Genomic DNA, 19,524 nt, shown 5'->3' with positions numbered 1-19,524 from the left:
CGGATTTGTTGCCCTAAAAAAAGGGGACACGCCTGTGTTAATTAACATTAGCATGTGTTCCTCACGGACCAACCTGGGTAAACAAACAAACAAACAGGCCGGAGTGCCCATCTCTCTTTCAAGGACAAGGTGATTGGGGCAGACTCCTTCCTTCATGTAATGTTGTTGGGGGGAGGGTCAAAGTTTTAGGCCACTGGCACTGTACGTGTGCCACCTTGTCCGTGCCCCTCACTACAGTGCCACCGTGGCCTAGCAGGGCGTATTAAAGACAATGCGAGACACAAATGATATATGTGTGCGGATTGGACATATACGATGCAAGCATAAGAAATTGTGCAAAAAAATGAATATGATCGGGGCAAACTGAGAGGCCGTTATTAAATCTACTAAAACTTCAGTTCAGAATATAAATAAACACGTCATACTCATAGTCTGGCAAACAGGTGATACAGTATAAACATAGCCTACGATCTGTGCCTAACTTAGGCTAGGACTAGTCTAAAAGGGTCACCTTTTTGTATGATTTCTAGGCTATTACAGCAATTTTGGTTCACAATAGGCCTGTCAGTGACAATCAATGTATATGTGTGTGTAGTCTGGATCAAAGAAGATACACCTTGTGTAGAGGGCACATGCCTAGGGCAGCTAGGCTTGCACAGATTAGGCTTCGAATAGGAAGTTGAGGTCGGGCTTACTATTTTAGTCAAATGACATGTCATTAAAAGATTGAAGGGTAAAAACACTGAGGCCTAGGCTAATTGATAAATAATAGGGCGGGCTATTATATAAGGCTTAGGCCTATCTTGAATTTTTAAAGACTATTCAGGTCACGGGTCAGGTCAGTATTAAATTCTGAAAAGTTAGGCCTACTATCGGCTTGGCTAATAAAATAACAACATACCGGTACAAATCATGTTTCTTGTACTTTCCTCATTCAATTAGGGTCGGTGCCTTGAAGTGAACTGTTGCAGCAACTTAGCCACATGATAGTTGTGAGGAGGAGAATGTGTCGATGCAACTAACGTCTACGTCTACAGAGTTTAGTCCAGAACGAACAGATTGTGTTCCATATAAAAGACCTGGTATGTGTAAGTTTTTTGATTTTAAGGCACATGCTAATATTTTGATTTCATGATGTGGTAGTGGTACAATCATAATTTCACTAAAAGACAATGATCCCTGCCATGTGACAAGGCACTAAACGATAATGTTCCACGTCACCACGTGACATGCCGAAATGACTTTTCCACTACTTTTGATGTGTGTACATGTATGTAGGGTCGCCATAAAACTAAATTTGTATTTACAATAAAACTCAAAATCTCTTGAATGTCCCTAAAATAATAATAAACAAACAAGTGCCCTTGGAATGCACAATTTACTAAAAGATTATGATCTCATGTGACTATATGAAAACGATCTTTCCTGAAAATCTTTAGAATCATAAAACTCAGCATCTCTGAATGTCCCATTAATGAAATAGTAATACAAATACTGAATCAAACAAACATCTTTAAACAGTCTTTGTGCACTTTCCATTTTAGACTTGTTTTAGTTTTTAGTATTAAAATGTCTTGTCTAAACTTGTCTTTAATTATGTTCCTTTTTTCAGATGAAAATTTGCACATTGCACAGGAAGGAACTGGCCTATACAGCAACAAGCTAAAGACCAGAGAATAGGATGGATGATCGTCCATACATGAAATATCTTCATTTGGCAATTGGATATTGTACCACAGTGAAACTGACCTATAGGGCACAGTTGCACAATATCAAGACATCAAGAACCCAACCCATCAGCTTTAACATCACAAAGAATAAGAAAAACTTTGGTGACAACAATGCATCTTGGTCAGAAAAGAATTAAAGGTTAAACAGGCGTCAAATTTCATATCTTGTTAAAAACCACACCAAAGTATTCCTCTGATCATAATGAATCTGAAAAAGTATTGTTTGATCTATAAAAGCACTATGTTCTCTATTTTAATATAAACAAAATTTCAAGGGTCACATTTTTGGCTCCATGGGGATAAAATTTCAAACACTCTTTAAGATTTTCCTAAACAGTTACTCTAATTGTATGGTTTTTGATACCAATTCAAATAATGAATAGTTTGCACCATCTAAGATGTTTCGGTACATGATGACATGATGAATACTTTGTAGGGCTTTTAACTTTTTTCTGAGTAAGGTGTATTTTTTCTACCAAAGTTTTTCTGATCCCTTAAAGTCTTAAAGAACTAAATTGCAAGCTCCAACGACAAATATCGCACAATGTTTGAAATTCATGCATCATTTATCTACAAATGTTGGAGGAAAACCATGACTGATAAAAATTAAATTTAATGAAAAGAGTCATTGAAATATAAAGATGAATATTCAGACCAGGGGTCTTACTTAAATGGTGGTGTTCCTCAAGGCAATGCCATTGGTCCTGATTCATTCCACTGATGCCTCGGATAAGTATGTGGTTGATTTGACTGTTGGTGAGAACAGAGCCTATGATGGCACCAGCACAATACAAGCCCCAGTCTATGATGTTATGTACACTTTGACTGATAAAAACAAATGGAGGCTGTCAGGTGTTGTTCAAGTCGTAGTTTCCAATCTATAGGCTTTGATTTGTTTGGGCTCCCCATATTAGCATTTATCTGACATTCCCATTTGAGAATAATTTCTTATTATCTTGTTTTATCTTTATATGTTAAAATGTTTTTACATATTTCTAGTGTGCAATTAAACATGTTTTTTAGTATTGCAATTAGTGTAAAAATCATGTAGGCTAATTCAGCCACTCGGCTGCAATATGAACCAATACATAATATTGAAATTATTATACTTAGTTCTCTGGGTTGATGAGATGTACACATTTTAATCTTTACCCAGAGCAGCCAGTGCACAGAGCAGCGGCGCACATCGTTGAAAAAACCCACCTATAGCAAACAACTATAATCTGTAGGTCCCTATACCTTCCTCGAGTCAGTAATTTAGGTATTGCTTTTTATTGTATCTCTAAAGGTAATGATGAGAAGTATACAAAAGTATAAATTTTCAGAAAGGAAATGATGCAAGGAATCCAACTAGCATAACAGATTCCTGAAAAAATTAATAGTTTTGAGAAATTCTCAAAATTTTATTTCACTTTACTGACTCGAGGAAGGTATATGGACTATAGTACATCTGGTCGGGTACGAACCGGCAACCTTCGTAATACTAGCATGATGCCTAACCAACTGAGCCACAGAGGCATGTTGCAGAATGGTTAGAGCGTCATTATAGTATTATGAAGGTCGCCGGTTCGAACCAGGCCAAATGCACTATTTTTTCAACGTTTATGTGTGCTGCCTGCTCTGAGTAAGGCTAAGGGCCTGTGCAATAATTATGAGCCCTGGGGAGCAAGAATTTTGGTTGGGAAGCTAAAAAGGGGCAAGTAATTTTTGGCAGAAAGGGTTCCGGACAAACGATTTTAGTTTAGACACACATTCATGAGGAACGCACTAAAAAGGCTTAGGAAAACAGTACGCGGTACGGAAACGTTATAAAAGATTTCTTTTGAAACTTTTGCACTATTGATGCGATCAAGCAAAGTCAGTCGGAAGTCAGCAACATTAAATTTTCAGTTTTGTATACGATAGTAAAAAGCATTCTATACAAAGCTGAATTTTGCAGAACACCCATTGAAATTGAACATGCAGTTCCAAAGATATGACCAATTTAAGAGTTTCCAAAACAATAGGAAACAAAAGGAAATAGTTGCTTTGTTTGGCTATATCTCCAAATCAATATTGCCGACTTCCGACTGATTTTGCTTGATCGCATCACAAATGGTTTCGCCTATCATGGTCGGTAGGCATCATCAGAATGATGTTTGTTGATCCTTCTGATGTTGTCTACAACCATGATAGGCAAAACGGTCAATAATGAGTAAATGTTTTGGTTTTGTTCAAAAGAAATCTTTTATGTTTAACAACAAATCTGATGAATCTACTTAGTGACGTACGGAAATATTTTTCTGTTCACCGCGCTCGCATTATGTACCGGTATCTAGACTCAATTACATGACAAAATGAGCCAAAATCATGGAAATTTCTGGTCATTTTAATGTTTAATTCATGTGTATATCCTTTGTTCGTAATACTGTGGGGCTGGAGAATCTGGCACTTACCCGTCAAAATAATGACTGACCCCTTTATAGGCGATGATAAAAACCCCATGTTCTACGGGCGGAAGGCCGTTGCAAACATATTCTAAAAATATTCAGCCAAAATGAGTAAAATTTAGCCCCAAAACGGCTGATTTTACATGCTTTTAGCCAAATTTTTAAAAAAAATTCTCCAAAACGCAAATTCTGGGTCGGTCGCCCGGGCCCGTAGAACGGGGTTCTTTTTTCGTTGTCGTACGGAAGATTGAACAAAAAAATCAACATCCAGGAAAACTTATAAGGACCCCTCTCCCACTGACTGTCGGTCTGTAAAATGTATAGTAGGCATAGACCCCATTAGGCCTACACCAAATTAATGAGTATAGAGGCCGAGATGCCACTTTTCAGGTTTTAGCCAGGTTTTTAGTGAGTCCAAATTCCGCTTTTTATTCATTTTCAGCCCGTTTTGGGGCTTTGTGGCCTGCATTCACATGCTTTTTCAGGTTTTTCTCACCAGTTTCAGGTTTTTGAGTGAAACTGAGTGGCATCTCTGTAGAGGTCAAAGATAAACAAATATTCCGGTGGAGTATAATTCTGGCCCGGTTTTTAATACTCGAACAATTGTGAGAATATTTTCAATGTTACACTAGCCACAAATCAAGGTGAAACTTTGTGTTTACTTGGCCAATTTGCAGTTTTTACAATATTTTAAAGCCCCCAAATCAATGTGTTTGTTTATACTAGGCTAAAAAGGAAACAAAATAAGATTTACAGCAATTCTGGTGATACGAATATACCCGGCGGAGTGCACATTTACAAGGGGCCCATATTGAAAAATGATCCATCCCCATCAGTCATCCAAAATGATGTTTGCCATATTGAACTGTCTTTCTGGTAACAAACCAGTAAATATACACCCAGAGACACCTAAAGACACTTGCAAGAGTGTTGCAAGTCCGTCACGTCATAGGCCGTCAAAAAACATTTTGAAGGCCTATGGGCGTCGTGAGAATTCTAAATTTTAGAAAGTGAAATTGCATCTTTATTTGTAAACTTGACGTCGAATGTTCTATTTAGTATTTGTTGAGTGGTTGTTTCTTTTGCCTCTGCCGATATAGCTGTATTCCGTGTTTTGGATTGAAAAAAAGATTTTTTTTTTAAATTTCTGACCCTAACTCGAATTCCGTGTGAACCTTCGCAAGCCAAGGGTGCAGAATAAAAAATTTGACGCTTCCATTTTTGGAAAGTATTCGATCCTTGATTTTGTTGCGGTCGGATGTTATATCAAGCACAAATATATTAAACACAAAATTTTAAATGATTTTACCACCAAACCTCAGTATTTAAAAAAAGTCTCAAATCGCGGCGATATTGCATTGTGATTTGAGTGACGAACTTGCAATTCTAAGTTAGTCCACCCCGAGGCCGGGACGCATATTTTTTTCCAACCATAGTCGTGGGCCGTAATACGCTAAACCCTAAACCTAACCTAAAAACCGAACCGTGCGCCCTAACCAACCCTAACCCTTTCCTATGTGTTCTGGGTTGATAATATTTTGCATCCGTTATGGTTGCAGAAAAAAAAATAAAGCGTCCGGGACATTCTCCTCCGCCGACGGCCTCCCCATGTCTTGAAATCAAATGTAAACACAATGTCAGAGCGCACATGGATGTCAAAGGTCAAACTTATGTGCGGGGTTTCTGTGCCCTTGAATCTTCTTCAGTGTTCTTTTTCAGCTCCAATCAGGCCCGTACGCAGGGGGCGGGGGTGCGACCGCACCTCCCCAAATTTGCAAAAGTATACAAAAAGTCCCAAAATTTAAGAATTTGCGAGCGTAGCGAGCAAAAAAAATCAGTTTTTACGTTTTTTTGGTCAAAAAAGGTCCAAATTTTGGGAAAAAGTCCACTTTTCACAAAATCGCCCCCCCCCCTTTGGAAAAAAGTCCACTTTTTCAAAATCAGCACCCCCCAAGAAATATCCTGCGTACGGGCCTGGCTCCAATGTTATATTTAAAAATGTTGTTAAAACCCATTCACTGATTGAAAAATAAAAATAAATCTATCTATTTCTATAACTGTAATAATTCTGTACATTATAATAAGTTTTTCTATATAAACTAATGTGTATTAAATACGAAATTCAAAAGCAATAAATTATTAAATATCACGCTACTGATAAATATCCGAGTTTGAACTCTTTATTATCATAGTGAAAGACTAAGTTCCATATATCCACATATAAAAGGAATTTTACTTCTACGATGAGGTTAAAAGGTTGCCCGAACTCATGGGTGACGTCATTGTTTACGGCTGGAGTACCGACGTCGGTACTCAGCTGCAGAGTACCTGGCAGGTGAGTACCAGTGCCGGTACTCGGAGTACCTTCAAAGTACCTACGCCACGAGGTATTCGCGAGTTGCAGCCGGCTTGCTGGGCCACAAGGGTCTGGTGGCCGACGTAGGTACTCGAGAGTAGCAGCGCTGCTACTCTCATGAGAATCCCGTAGTGTATGTATGTATCCCCAGACAAACGAGAATGTCTATGTATGTATCTATGTATGTATCACTATAAAGGCTCCGTCAGTTTCGATCCAAATGTCGCCAAATTCATACGGGAGATCGATGAATATACGGGAACGTGTTTAAACTTTATTTGGTTGAAAACGGTCAAGAATTGGCTGCAGAAACAGTGAAAATATGGGTAAAAACGGGTTTTTTGTTATGAAAATCGGTTGTCAGCCTACGCGTCACTGCAGCTGGCCGGCAGCGCGTCGGCGCCTCGTACGTAATGCGCAATACGCCAATGGGCGCGTAAACGGCGCAAAGCCACGCGACTGCGAGCCAGATACCAGTGGACATGATAATACGGAAAGAAGGAAAAATAAAGGACAAAAAGGTACATGGACAGGTCACGGGATTATGATAACGGGTGAACACGTCCGCAGACACGCTATGAGAGGACGTAATAAATACGGGAAAAAGATGTTTGTTGTATAAACAACATGAAGCGGTACTATAAAGAAAAAGAAAATTAAAATGAGGACAAAAAAATACGAGTAATAGGCCAACGGGTTAAAGTAACTAAATGAAACGGGAACGAAACAAAGAAGGAAAGAAACTAATCAGGAAATGTAAGAAAAAAGAAGCTAAAATAATGAGAACAGAATTAAATTAAAAAAACATGGAAACGGGAAATCACAAGCAGCAAATAAACAAAGAAGCTAAAGGGAAATGTAAGAAAGAACAGATTTAGAAAATAAAGGAACGAGGTTAAATAAATAAATAAATAACATGGAAACGGAAAATCACAAGCTAAGCAAAAGAAACTAAAAAAGAAAGTGTAAGAAGAGACAGGTTTATAAAAATAAAATGTACCTTTTCAATGATTCTACCTGTTCAGTAATTATTCCTGTTATGGTGAACGCTCCCATCTAGCGGGGACCCGCGCGAAGCGCGGGTATCCCGCTAGTCATATCATAATTGCTGTCATCAGTAGATAACATTATTATATCATAATTGCTGTCTTCAGTAGATAGCATTATCAAATCATAATTGCTGTCTTCAGTAGATAGCATTATCATATCATAACTCCTGTCTTCAGTAGATAACATTATTATATCATAAATGCTGTCTTCAGTAGATAGCATTATCACATCATAATTGCTGTCTTCAGTAGACAGCATTTATCATATCATAATTGCTGTCTGCAGTAGATAACATTATTATATCATAATTGCTGTCTTCAGTAGATAGCATTATTATATCATTATTGCTGTCTTCAGTAGATAGCATTATTATATCATAAATGCTGTCTTCAGTAGATAGCATTATTATATCATAAATGCTGTCTTCAGTAGATAGCATTATTATATCATAAATGCTGTCTTCAGTAGATAGCATTATCATATCATAATTGCTGTCTTCAGTAGATATTATTATCATAATTGCTGTCTTCAGTAGATAGCATTTATCATATCATAATTGCTGTCTTCAGTATAGATAGCATTATTATATCATTATTGCTGTCTTCAGTAGATAGCATTATCACATCATTATTGCTGTCTTCAGTAGATAGCATTATCGTATCATAATTGCTGTCTTCAGTAGATATTATTATCATAATTCCAGTCTTCAGTAGATAGCATTTATCATATCATAATTGCTGTCTTCAGTAGATAACATTATTATATCATTATTGCTGTCTTCAGTAGATAGCATTATCATATCATAATATTGCTGTCTTGAATAGATAGCATTTTCATATCATAATTGCTGTCTTTAGTAGATAACATCATATCATAATTGCTGTTTTCAGTAGATAGCATTATCAGAATTGCTGTCATCATCATCATCATTAGAACATCAATTTATTTGTATATTTGTTTTTGTATGAATATTTTTGCTACAACCTGTACATATGCTATCTACTGAAGACAGCAAGAAAGATTATAGTAGGCCTAATACTGTATCTTTGGGTTCATACCACTAAATCCGCCTGTGAAGCAGTTTCCGGTAAAAGTTTATCACGCCTATTAGTCCCAACTTTGCATCAAAATTGTGCAAAATCGGTACAATATTAACAATGTTCGCGTTTTCTTTTCAAATTTGCTGAGATCACATTCACAAGTTCTGGTAAACCAACACTAAAATTGGTAATTTTGTACCGATTTTGCACAATTTTGATGCAAAGTTGGGCTATAATAGGAGTGAACCTTTGCCGGAAACCCGTAATCCGGTAAGTAGGCCCTACTGCGATAGCGAGCGAGGTACGAGCGACGTGCGTAGTACTAGTGACGCACGCGATTACGCAGGCAACACTCCGCTGCATACGAATAGTGTTATGTTTGGAATTCTTGAATATCGGTAGGAAAATATTGATCAATCCTGCAATGATTTCATCATGAATCATCATCATCGGAACCGTAAAGATCGATCATTTAATCAAGACATTGTGCTTGTTGGAAACATAATTTTGCTTCAAACAACTTGGATGAAACTTCAACTGATTTTTCAATATCTGCTGTTTCTTTTTCAACGTCGTCATCTTCATACACAAGTGATGTCTCTTGCCTCCTGCAGCCTGAGCCTCCAGCGTGCTGGGTGTCTGTTTACGCGTCATTGCGCACAGCGTTTGGACACACGCATATATGCGCATTACGTCACAAAATACAGGTCATGTGTTTCATTGTTAAGCGCACGACGCGCAGCGCGTGTCTTACCTAGCGACAAGTACACAAACCTACCAATTCAGAGAGAGAGATTTACGATTGAGAATTTTGTGCTACTTTATAACTCAATATTTAGTACATTCAGACGATATTATGGCTCAACAAACGATATACCAGGTAAGTAAATGATTGGTGCTTACAATTATATTGAAAGATTGTTTCAAAATATTGAAAAAGGTGAAAATTGTCGTACGCTTACTGTCCGCCCTGTAACTTACGAAATCGGCGGGATTGTCGTGCACCCTGGTCGTACATTTAATTGGGGGCCACAGAATTGGAGAATTCAACCAAAAATTACGTAAGGTTTAGCAGGGCCAATTATTTTGACAGAGGCACTGGCAATAAATTTACCTAAATCTGTGCTCCAGAGCCTCACGAGATCACTGGGCGAGGCAAGCATAAACATAATAAAAGTGGTTTTCAAGTAAAGTGTTGGATGCGAGCCGTTAGACCAATAGGCCTATAAAATAAACGCCGTGTCAGACAAAAGTCTTTAAGTCAGCAAAAACATCTAAATACAGCGATGCTGAGGTCTTCATAGCATAAACATAGACCCAACAGTTTCCATTGCACAATATGTATAAAGTTTTTGATAATGGAGAATCCAAACCAATACTTTTTGAGCCAGAAAAAAAAAAAAAAGCAGGCCTAATGTTTCATTTTTTAATAATAAAAGAGCCCGTTTCTTCTCATAACCTTCCGCACCTCCTGTAAGTTCCCCTGTGGATGACATCCCCAAGTATTAAAGGCCTACCGTACCGTAGATCTAAACTTGCAATTAACATAAAGTGTATTCAAAAACATTGATTGAAAAATTTACATCATCTTTTCACAAATTCTTAATTCGAGATAGTGATTTTAAAATCTTTGAAGTCATTAACACACAGTATTCAGACCAAGTTCATTAACAATTGCTTTCTTCTTTTTACCTTTGCCGAATTACAGCGAATGTGCAAACGCATCAGGTAAGCCACCACTTATAAACGCAAATATCTAAATCAAAACTTGAACGCTTCTTTCTTATTCAAATAGGCCTAATATTTTCATTCTGAGCTTGCAAAGTGTTTGAAATGTAAATATCCATTCAAAGATTCAAATGTTGTGATAATGTACGTTTGATGCATTGAAATCATGGCGGCTGGCTATGAGTACGTGTATCGCTTTCCATGTTACACATGTATGTAGTTTTTCCATAACCGGGATCGCCATTTTCTATAATCCGTACGAGTCTAAATTGCATGCAGCTGGCACGTATCTGTACGATAGTAGACCCTGCGAAATTACTGCTCATATTCATATCTCAAGTACTTAGGTGTTATACACGCCATCTTCATATAATTCCTTTTCATTTATAATGTTTTAATATTCCCTGCAACATTTATAAGTCATGAAATCTACTTGATTGTGCAACAGTGTGATTTCAGCCTTAAAATGTCGCTAAAAGTTGGAAAAATCATGCAGGCCACGAAAGTAGGCTTTCCGAAATTGCTACTAGCCAGATCCCAAGTAGTAAAATGTTGTTATGGACGTCATCTTCTTGTATGTACCTTCATATTTACAGTGTATTAATATTCTCTGCAACATTTTAAAGTCAAGAAATCTACTTGATTGCGCAACAGTCTGATTTCGGCCTGAAATTGTCGGAAAATGTACAAATTGCTCGTTCGTATGATGTGGCATAATAATTATGTTATACCGGGCGCTCGTACCGTGTGTTTTAGGGTTGTGATTAGGGGCTAGGGTTAGGATATAGGATGGATCATGGTATGACATCTTTTTAAGATTTTCTCCGACCGATACACGTACTCATAGCCAGCCGCCATGATTTCAATGCATCAAAACTTGACCTCGTTTGCTGACTGGCTGCAAAGTGTTGATCAAATAATAGGCCTACTGACGTCATACCTATACTATAACTAAATTTCATCAAAGCACTTTCAACAAACACAGAAAACAAACAAATTAATTACCGATCAAAATGAATAAAAGAAACACGTTTAAAATGAATTGGCCAACAATAACGTTAATTTCAGGCAAGACTGATTAGGTACCCATATGCATCACGGCATCAAATTTGTCTTCATAATACATTGAGAGAAAAAGATAACGGACATCAGCATGTGTTGTTACAAGGGGGCACTGAAGGGGGCACACCACCATTACGCTTCCCACTGAAATACGTGCAAAAAAGCCTCTCGGAAATCTCTTCTAATTATTTCCCTGCAATAGATAGAGCAATGAAACTGGGCATGGTTATGGGATGATCCTTAAGCTTTAATATATTTTCTTTTGCACATAGATCGCCAATGTCAGTTTTTTGCAAATTTGACATTTTTACCCCATCCCGTGATTTCAAAGCTGTTGAAAGCTCAATTCTTGGGATTTTACATCGATACATGATATGCACGATTAGTCCCCCAGAACACATTTAAAATCATTTTTTCTGCACGTAATTTCATCAAAACCGTTTCAGCTTTAGAATGACATCAAACAAACGTATCTCAGACACATTATTTGCTGAAAAATGTAACAAAAAGCTCAATTTCTACGTTTTATGAGGACTATTTTACACATTTGGCCGCGCAATCTTATGGTGGTGTGCTCCCTGAACAGTAAGCGTCGCCATTGAAAATACATGCGCCGAGGCCTTAAAAGAACGAGCTATTGCCAAGTGGGTGCAATTGATGGGATTATTGGAACTGTTTGGCGATGGAGCAACACTCTTTAAATTTAATACATCTTTTTTTGCGTATAGATCAACTGTGTAGGTGTTTTACAAATTTAAGCTTTTCACCTCTCAAAATCTGGTTCTCGACGCATTGCTTTGTGGGATAGTTTACATATCACGGAACAAAATTCAAGTGATTTTTTTCGCATCCATTGGCAGCAAGAACAATTAAGCTTTTAGATAACATCCTACAATGACGTCATACACATATTTTGGTAGAAATACGAACATATTTGGCCTCAATTTTGTGTTTTCTAAGGTACTATACAGACGTTGCACTTCCGGTCGCGGAAGGTTACTGTTCAGTGCCCCCGTATTAAAGGTAAACAATTTGGTGCATTCATCAAATATCGTGCAGCTTTTAAGTTGAGATATGCACCATTATATAACGTTTAATCCCATAATTTACGCACGCTATTTAGGCCAAGGTCTATATATAAAAAATCAGTGTTTAGACTTTTATACATTTTTCTGAACACTAAATTGCACCACGTTTCTATGCCGAATCCCTCTAGCATGTCGTGAATGAAAAAAAAAACTTAATGAACGTTCTTTTTCTGTGATTCCAACAGGCGTTTTTTCAAGAGGTGCGTCTGCTGCTGCTCTGTATCATCAACTGAGGATGATAATGACATCTATCAGGGCCACACGTACAGTTTCAATAATGATGAATATCATCAGCTATACTGGCCAACAGCAGCAGTCCACCAGGAAGATGAATCGCAATTTAAACAGGTAAGATTTTTTTCCAGTAAATTTTTTAACTAATTGTTAGTGAGAACTATAATCCAACCTCCGTGGGAAACGCAGTGGACCAGATCACAACAATGATCACTTGTGATCAAGCCATCGGCCAAGATGGCGAAAGCTCAAGCCGTGAGTAGGCCTACTAATTCTGGGTTTGTCAAACAAAAGTAGGAAATATTATGATATACAACCCTACTGATATATAAATCTACTTTCGCGTTATATATAGTGAGGGGATTTCAAAATCGCAGTGATAAACACAAGATTTGGTCTCCCACAGAAGATCATTTCTTCCATACTCTGGAGTCATTTGGAATGCCTTAACAACGCATGTAGCTTCACACCAGACTTTACGGAACTTCAAGCGGGAGGTTAATTATAGCTCCTTTGGCGCCAACCCGTTGATGTTACCTACTGAAGTAGATTACTACTGATGATTATAATGTCTAGATTTATAGATTAGAAAAAAGGGGTAATTGAAATGAGTACTAAACACAGACATCGATATTTGTTCAAAATTCCTTGTAATATCAGAGCATTAGGAATTTATTTTCCAAAGAATCGACCTTTTTCACGATTTATGTTACACCCGGAACATTGTACCGTAACTCGACTCGAAACATATCATCGTGCATAAGTCCGGCTGGAGATTTACAACTTGTCACTTTGTTTTACTTTTATCCAGATATGCACAAGAGGTCCAACGACCGTTGCAACATGGGATTCATTCCATTATACTAAAGACATCGTGACAACGATGACATGGACAGTACAGAGAGGAGAGATGACTCGAAGAGGATGGACAGTGATGAAAATGGCAGAGTTTGAGAAGGAGGTTACAGTGAGGAGAGTTGTGCATGCAACGAATTGGATCGAGGAAAGAGTCATCAAAGAGAGTTTGAAAAGAGTGGATTATTTGGAAATAGGACCTTTGTAATTTGTAAATATTTTGCTTTCGTTTATACAATGTACATATTTATTTTTGCTACTTTTGTTATAAAAACACACCAAAGATATATTTAATCTATATAAAAGGGTGTTCATGAAAGATCGCAAGGGTGATATAAAAGGGTGATCACTTTGTTGAACAAACTTTAGCCAGGCTAATGGAACGAGGCTAATGAATTAACTTAATTTGGTGCCGTTTTGGTATCTATTACTATTAGTACATCCAGTATGCACATGTTAGATTTTGTTTAGGACATTATGTTGATGCCTTTCACCTGAATTATCATGTTTGCAAATTGACAAGTTAATAATTTAATCCTAAACAGTGAACCTTTTGCAGTCATCTCCCGAATTTGAATTAAATTGAACTAAGAACCTATAATTGTTGGATGGGCAGTGGTTCTTTTATCTTGTCACAATAATCAAATTTTTTCTGAATCACCTGAGCTTCTTACGAAGATTTAAAAAAATGTCACTCTTCGTCATTTGAGAAGAAAAATTTTATCACATAACGATGTCGTTAGAGTTTGATATACAGGGACCAAGTCAGCTTTTAAAACCAGGGAGTAATGGAGATGTCAACAACTCAATATGCGGTGCACGGAGCTTAAGGTCTTTGACTCCGGTGCAATTTTAAATGGTACATGAAACAAACATATTATACCGTAATTTACTGCATATAAGCCACATGCGTGCCTGTAAATCAGTAACGGTACACGTACCATGCATCAACCGCTCCCATGGTGTCGGCTGAAAGAAATAAAAACACGCGGGGCAGCCGGACCATGGCAAAGACCGCGATGGCCAGTAAGTGGCTGTTATGAATTTAAACCCCGACGTTATACTGCCCGCCAGTATTGACTGGTTGTAAGCAGCAGTACATCATCATTAAGCATCTCATCATTGATACTCCCTTCACTCTTACCACATAAGTTGGGTGTCGAGCTGAACTTAGTCCCTTCATATGCAACTCTCACTAGTCTGTGCAAATAAATTGATCCGCGTCTTTAGTTTAAACATTCTACACAAGAACCACTGAACCAACCATTATTATGATCATGTTCATTTCCAGCATTCTTTCTCCAAAGCACATTAAAAAAAAAAACCAGTTTGATATAGAAATTATTGAAATTATTGGCACCTAGCTTTGCTTGTTCAAAGACATTCTTGATTAGGGCTACTCTTTTTTAATGTGATACCGGTAATTAAATTATGAATTTAATTCTTTCAAGACAATTGTAATCATGTGCAATTAAATTGGGAAGTATTTTAATTCTATTTAAAACTGCAAAATTGAAATCACTGATTATCTAATTACAGTATAGTAACATTCCATCAAGTATCTCGTATCCGTAATGTACATTGTATATCGGAATATCATATTGCAGAAATAAAACATTCTATAATATTTAGAATATTTCGTTCTTGTGTGTGTATGTCTATTGCAGTCCATGGAGTAAAATTGTAGTAAATTTGGTTTTATCAACTTCTAGCGAAAATACTAGCGAAAAAGGTTTGGAATATTTTGCCATGATTGACAATGTTATACTACACATCTAGTGCATGCGCACCGAGTGCCACAAAAGAGTTCAAGGACCCATTGTTTTGTAAATTAAAACCCAAAATTGGTCAATTGATACTAGATAGCATGATCATTTCACCAGTTTATAACATCACCATAAGTGCTGTCTTCAGTAAATAGCATCGTTGCAATAATAATTACTGTCTTCATCATAAGATAGCACTATCATCATCATAAATTTTGCCCAGCAAACACAAAACACGGTTAACGTTTTTGAAATGTTTTAAAGAAAATTAACGTTTTGGTAAATGAAAATAAAGTCGAATTGAAAATAAAATTGAATTGATATCTTTACTATAACCATAATTGCTTATTCAGTAGACAGCGCATTATCATAATCGCCGACTTTGGTGGATAGCCTTATCAGCCATTGTAGTTTTCAGTAGATATCATTATCATATCATAAATGCTGTCTTCAGTAGATAGCATTATCACATAATTGCTGTCTTCAGTAGATAGCATTATCATATCATAATTGGTGTCTTCAGTAGATAGCATTATCATATCATAAATGCTGTCTTCAGTAGATAGCATTATCATATCCTAAATGCTGTCTTCAGTAGATAGCATTATCACAAAATTGCTGTCTTCAGTAGATAGCATTATCATATCATAATTGCTGTCTTCAGTAGATAGCATTATCATATCATAATTGCTGTCTTCAGTAGATAGCATTATCATATCATAATTGCTGTCTTCAGTAGATAGCATTATCATATCATAAATGATGTCTTTAGTAGATAGCATTATCACATAATTGCTGTCTTCAGTAGATAGCATTATCATATCATAATTGCTGTCTTCAGTAGATAACATTATCATAATCATAATTGCTGTCTTCAGTAGATAGCATTATCATATCATAATTGCTGTCTTCAGTAGATAGCATTATCATATCATAATTGCTGTCTTCAGTAGATAGCATTATCATATCATAAATGATGTCTTTAGTAGATAGCATTATCACATAATTGCTGTCTTCAGTAGATAGCATTATCATATCATAATTGTTGTCTTCAGTAGATAGCATTATCATATCATAATTGCTGTCTTCAGTAGATAGCATTATCACATAATTGCTGTCTTCAGTAGATAGCATTATCATATCATAATTGCTGTCTTCAGTAGATAGCATTGTCATAATTGCTGTCTCCAGTAGATAGCATTATCATATCATAATTGCTGTCTCCAGTAGATAGCATTATCATATCATAATTGCTGTCTTCAGTAGATAACATTATCATAATCATAATTGCTGTCTTCAGTAGATAGCATTATCATATCATAATTGCTGTCTTCAGTAGATAGCATTATCATAGGCCTATCATAAATGATGTCTTCAGTAGATATCATTATCACATAATTGCTGTCTTCAGTAGATAGCATTATCATATCATAATTGTTGTCTTCAGTAGATAGCATTATCATATCATAATTGCTGTCTTCAGTAGATAGCATTATCACATAATTGCTGTCTTCAGTAGATAGCATTATCATATCATAATTGCTGTCTTCAGTAGATAGCATTGTCATAATTGCTGTCTTCAGTAGATAGCATTATATCATAATTGCTGTCTCCAGTAGATAGCATTATCATAATTGCTGTCTTCAGTAGAGAGCATTGTGATATCATAATTGCTGTCTTCAGTAGATATCATTATCATATCATAATTGCTGTCTTCAGTAGATAGCATTTATCATATCATAATTGCTGTCTTCCGTAGTTAACATTATCGTATCATAATTGCTGTCTACAGTAGATAGCATTATCATATCATAATTGGTGTCTTCAGTAGATAGCATTATTATATCATAATTGCTGTCTTCAGTAGATAGCATTATGATATCATAATTGCTGTTTTCAGTTGATAGCATTATCATATCATAATTGCTGTCTTCAGTAGATAGCATTATTCTATCATAATAATTAGCGTTATATAGAAAGGCCAGATTATCCCGTGTTTATATCCGACTGCTAACCGCGTTTTGACCTCGTGTGTTCATGCGCACACTATAATCGTAAACATCACTCAAATTTTCGCGTTTTCTTTTCAAATTTGCAGATATCACATTCACAAGTTCTAGTAAACCACGATTTTCAACACTAAAATTGGTACCGGTAATATTGTACCGATTTTGCACAATTTTGATGCAAAGTTGGGACTATAATAGGCGTCATAAACATTTGCCGGAAACCGCTTCACCGGTGGATTTAGTGGTATGAACCCGTAATCCGGTAAGTAGGCCCTACTGCGATAGCGAGCGAGGTACGAGCGACGTGCGTAATACTAGTGACGCACGCGATTACGCAGGCAACACTCCGCTGCATACGAATAGTGTTATGTTTGGAATTCTTGAATATCAGTAGGAAAATATTGATCAATCCTGCAGGGATTTCATCATGAATCATCATCATCGGAACCGTAAAGATCGATCATTTAATCAAGACATTGTGCTTCTTGGAAACATAATTTTGCTTCAAACAACTTGGATGAAACTTCAACTGATTTTTCAATATCTGCTGTTTCTTTTTCAACGTCGTCATCTTCATACACAAGTGATGTCTCTTGCTACCAGCAGCCTGAGCCTCCAGCGTGCTGGGTGTCTGTTTACGCGTCATTGCGCACAGCGTTTGGACACGCGCATATATGCGCATTACGTCACAAAAGACAGGTCACGTGTCTCATTGTTAAGCGCACGACGCGCAACGCGTGTCTTACCTAGCGACAAGTACACAAACCTACCAATTCAGAGAGAGAGATTTACGATTGAGAATTTTGTGCTACTTTATAACTCAATATTTAGTACATTCAGACGATATTATGGCTCAACAAACGAAATACCAGGTAAGTAAATGATTGGTGCTTACAATTATATTGAAAGATTGTTTCCAAAATATTGAAAAAGGTGAAAATTTGCAGGATTGTCGTACGCTTGCTGACCGCCCTATAACTTACGAAATCGGCGGGATTGTCGTGCACCCTGGTCGTACATTTAATTGAGGGGCCACATCATTTGAGAATTCTGTGTTGGGGGCTATGACCCCAACCAAACACGTAAGGTTTAGCAGGGCCAATTATTTTGACAGAGGCACTGGCCAAAGCAAAGATAAAAACATAGACCCAACAGTTTCCATTGCACATGCAATATGTGTAAAGTTTTTGATAATTACGAACCCAAACCAATACTTTTTGGGCCAGCAGCAAATAAAGTAGGCCTAATGTTTCATTTTTTAATAATAAAACAAGAGCCAGTTTCTCCTCGTAACCTTCCGCACCTCCTGTACGTTCCCCTGTGGAGGACATCTCCAAAGGCCTACCGAAGATCTAAACTTGCAATTGGTAACAGAAAGTGTATTCAAAAACATTAATTGAAAAATTTACATAATTTTTTCACAAATTCTTCGCGATAGTGATTTTTTTTTTAAAGTCATTAACACACAGTATTTACAGACCAAGTTCATTAACAATTGCTTTCTTCTTTTTCCTTTGTCGAATTACAGCGAATGTGCAAACGCATCAGGTAAGCCACCACTTATAAACGCAAATATCTAAATCAAAATTTGAACGCTTCCTTTTTATTCAAATAGGCCTAATATTTTCATTCTGAGTTTGCAAAGTGTTTGAAATGTAAATATCCATTGAAAGATTCAAATGACGTGATGTACGTTTGATGCATTGAAATCATGGCGGCTGGCTATGAGTACGTGTATCGCTTTCCATGTTACGCATGTAGTTTTTCCATAACCGGGATCGCCATTTTCTATAATCCGTACGAGTCTAAATTGCATGCAGCTGGCACGTATCTGTACGATAGTAGACCCTGCGAAATTACTGCTCATATTCATATCTCAAGTACTTAGGTGTTATACACGCCATCTTCATATAATTCCTTTTCATTTATAATGTTTTAATATTCCCTGCAACATTTATAAGTCATGAAATCTACTTGATTGTGCAACAGTGTGATTTCAGCCTTAAAATGTCGCTAAAAGTTGGAAAAATCATACGCAGGCCCGTATTAACGAAAGTAGGCTTTCCGAAATTGCTGCTAGCCAGATCCCAAGTAGTAAAATGTTGTTATGGACGTCATCTTCTTGTATGTACCTTCATATTTACAGTGTATTAATATTCCCTGCAACATTTTAAAGT

The sequence above is a fragment of the Amphiura filiformis genome, chromosome 10, assembly GCF_039555335.1.
Source record: "Amphiura filiformis chromosome 10, Afil_fr2py, whole genome shotgun sequence".
Taxonomy (NCBI): domain Eukaryota; kingdom Metazoa; phylum Echinodermata; class Ophiuroidea; order Amphilepidida; family Amphiuridae; genus Amphiura; species Amphiura filiformis.
Note: the sequence above shows the minus strand (reverse complement) of the source record.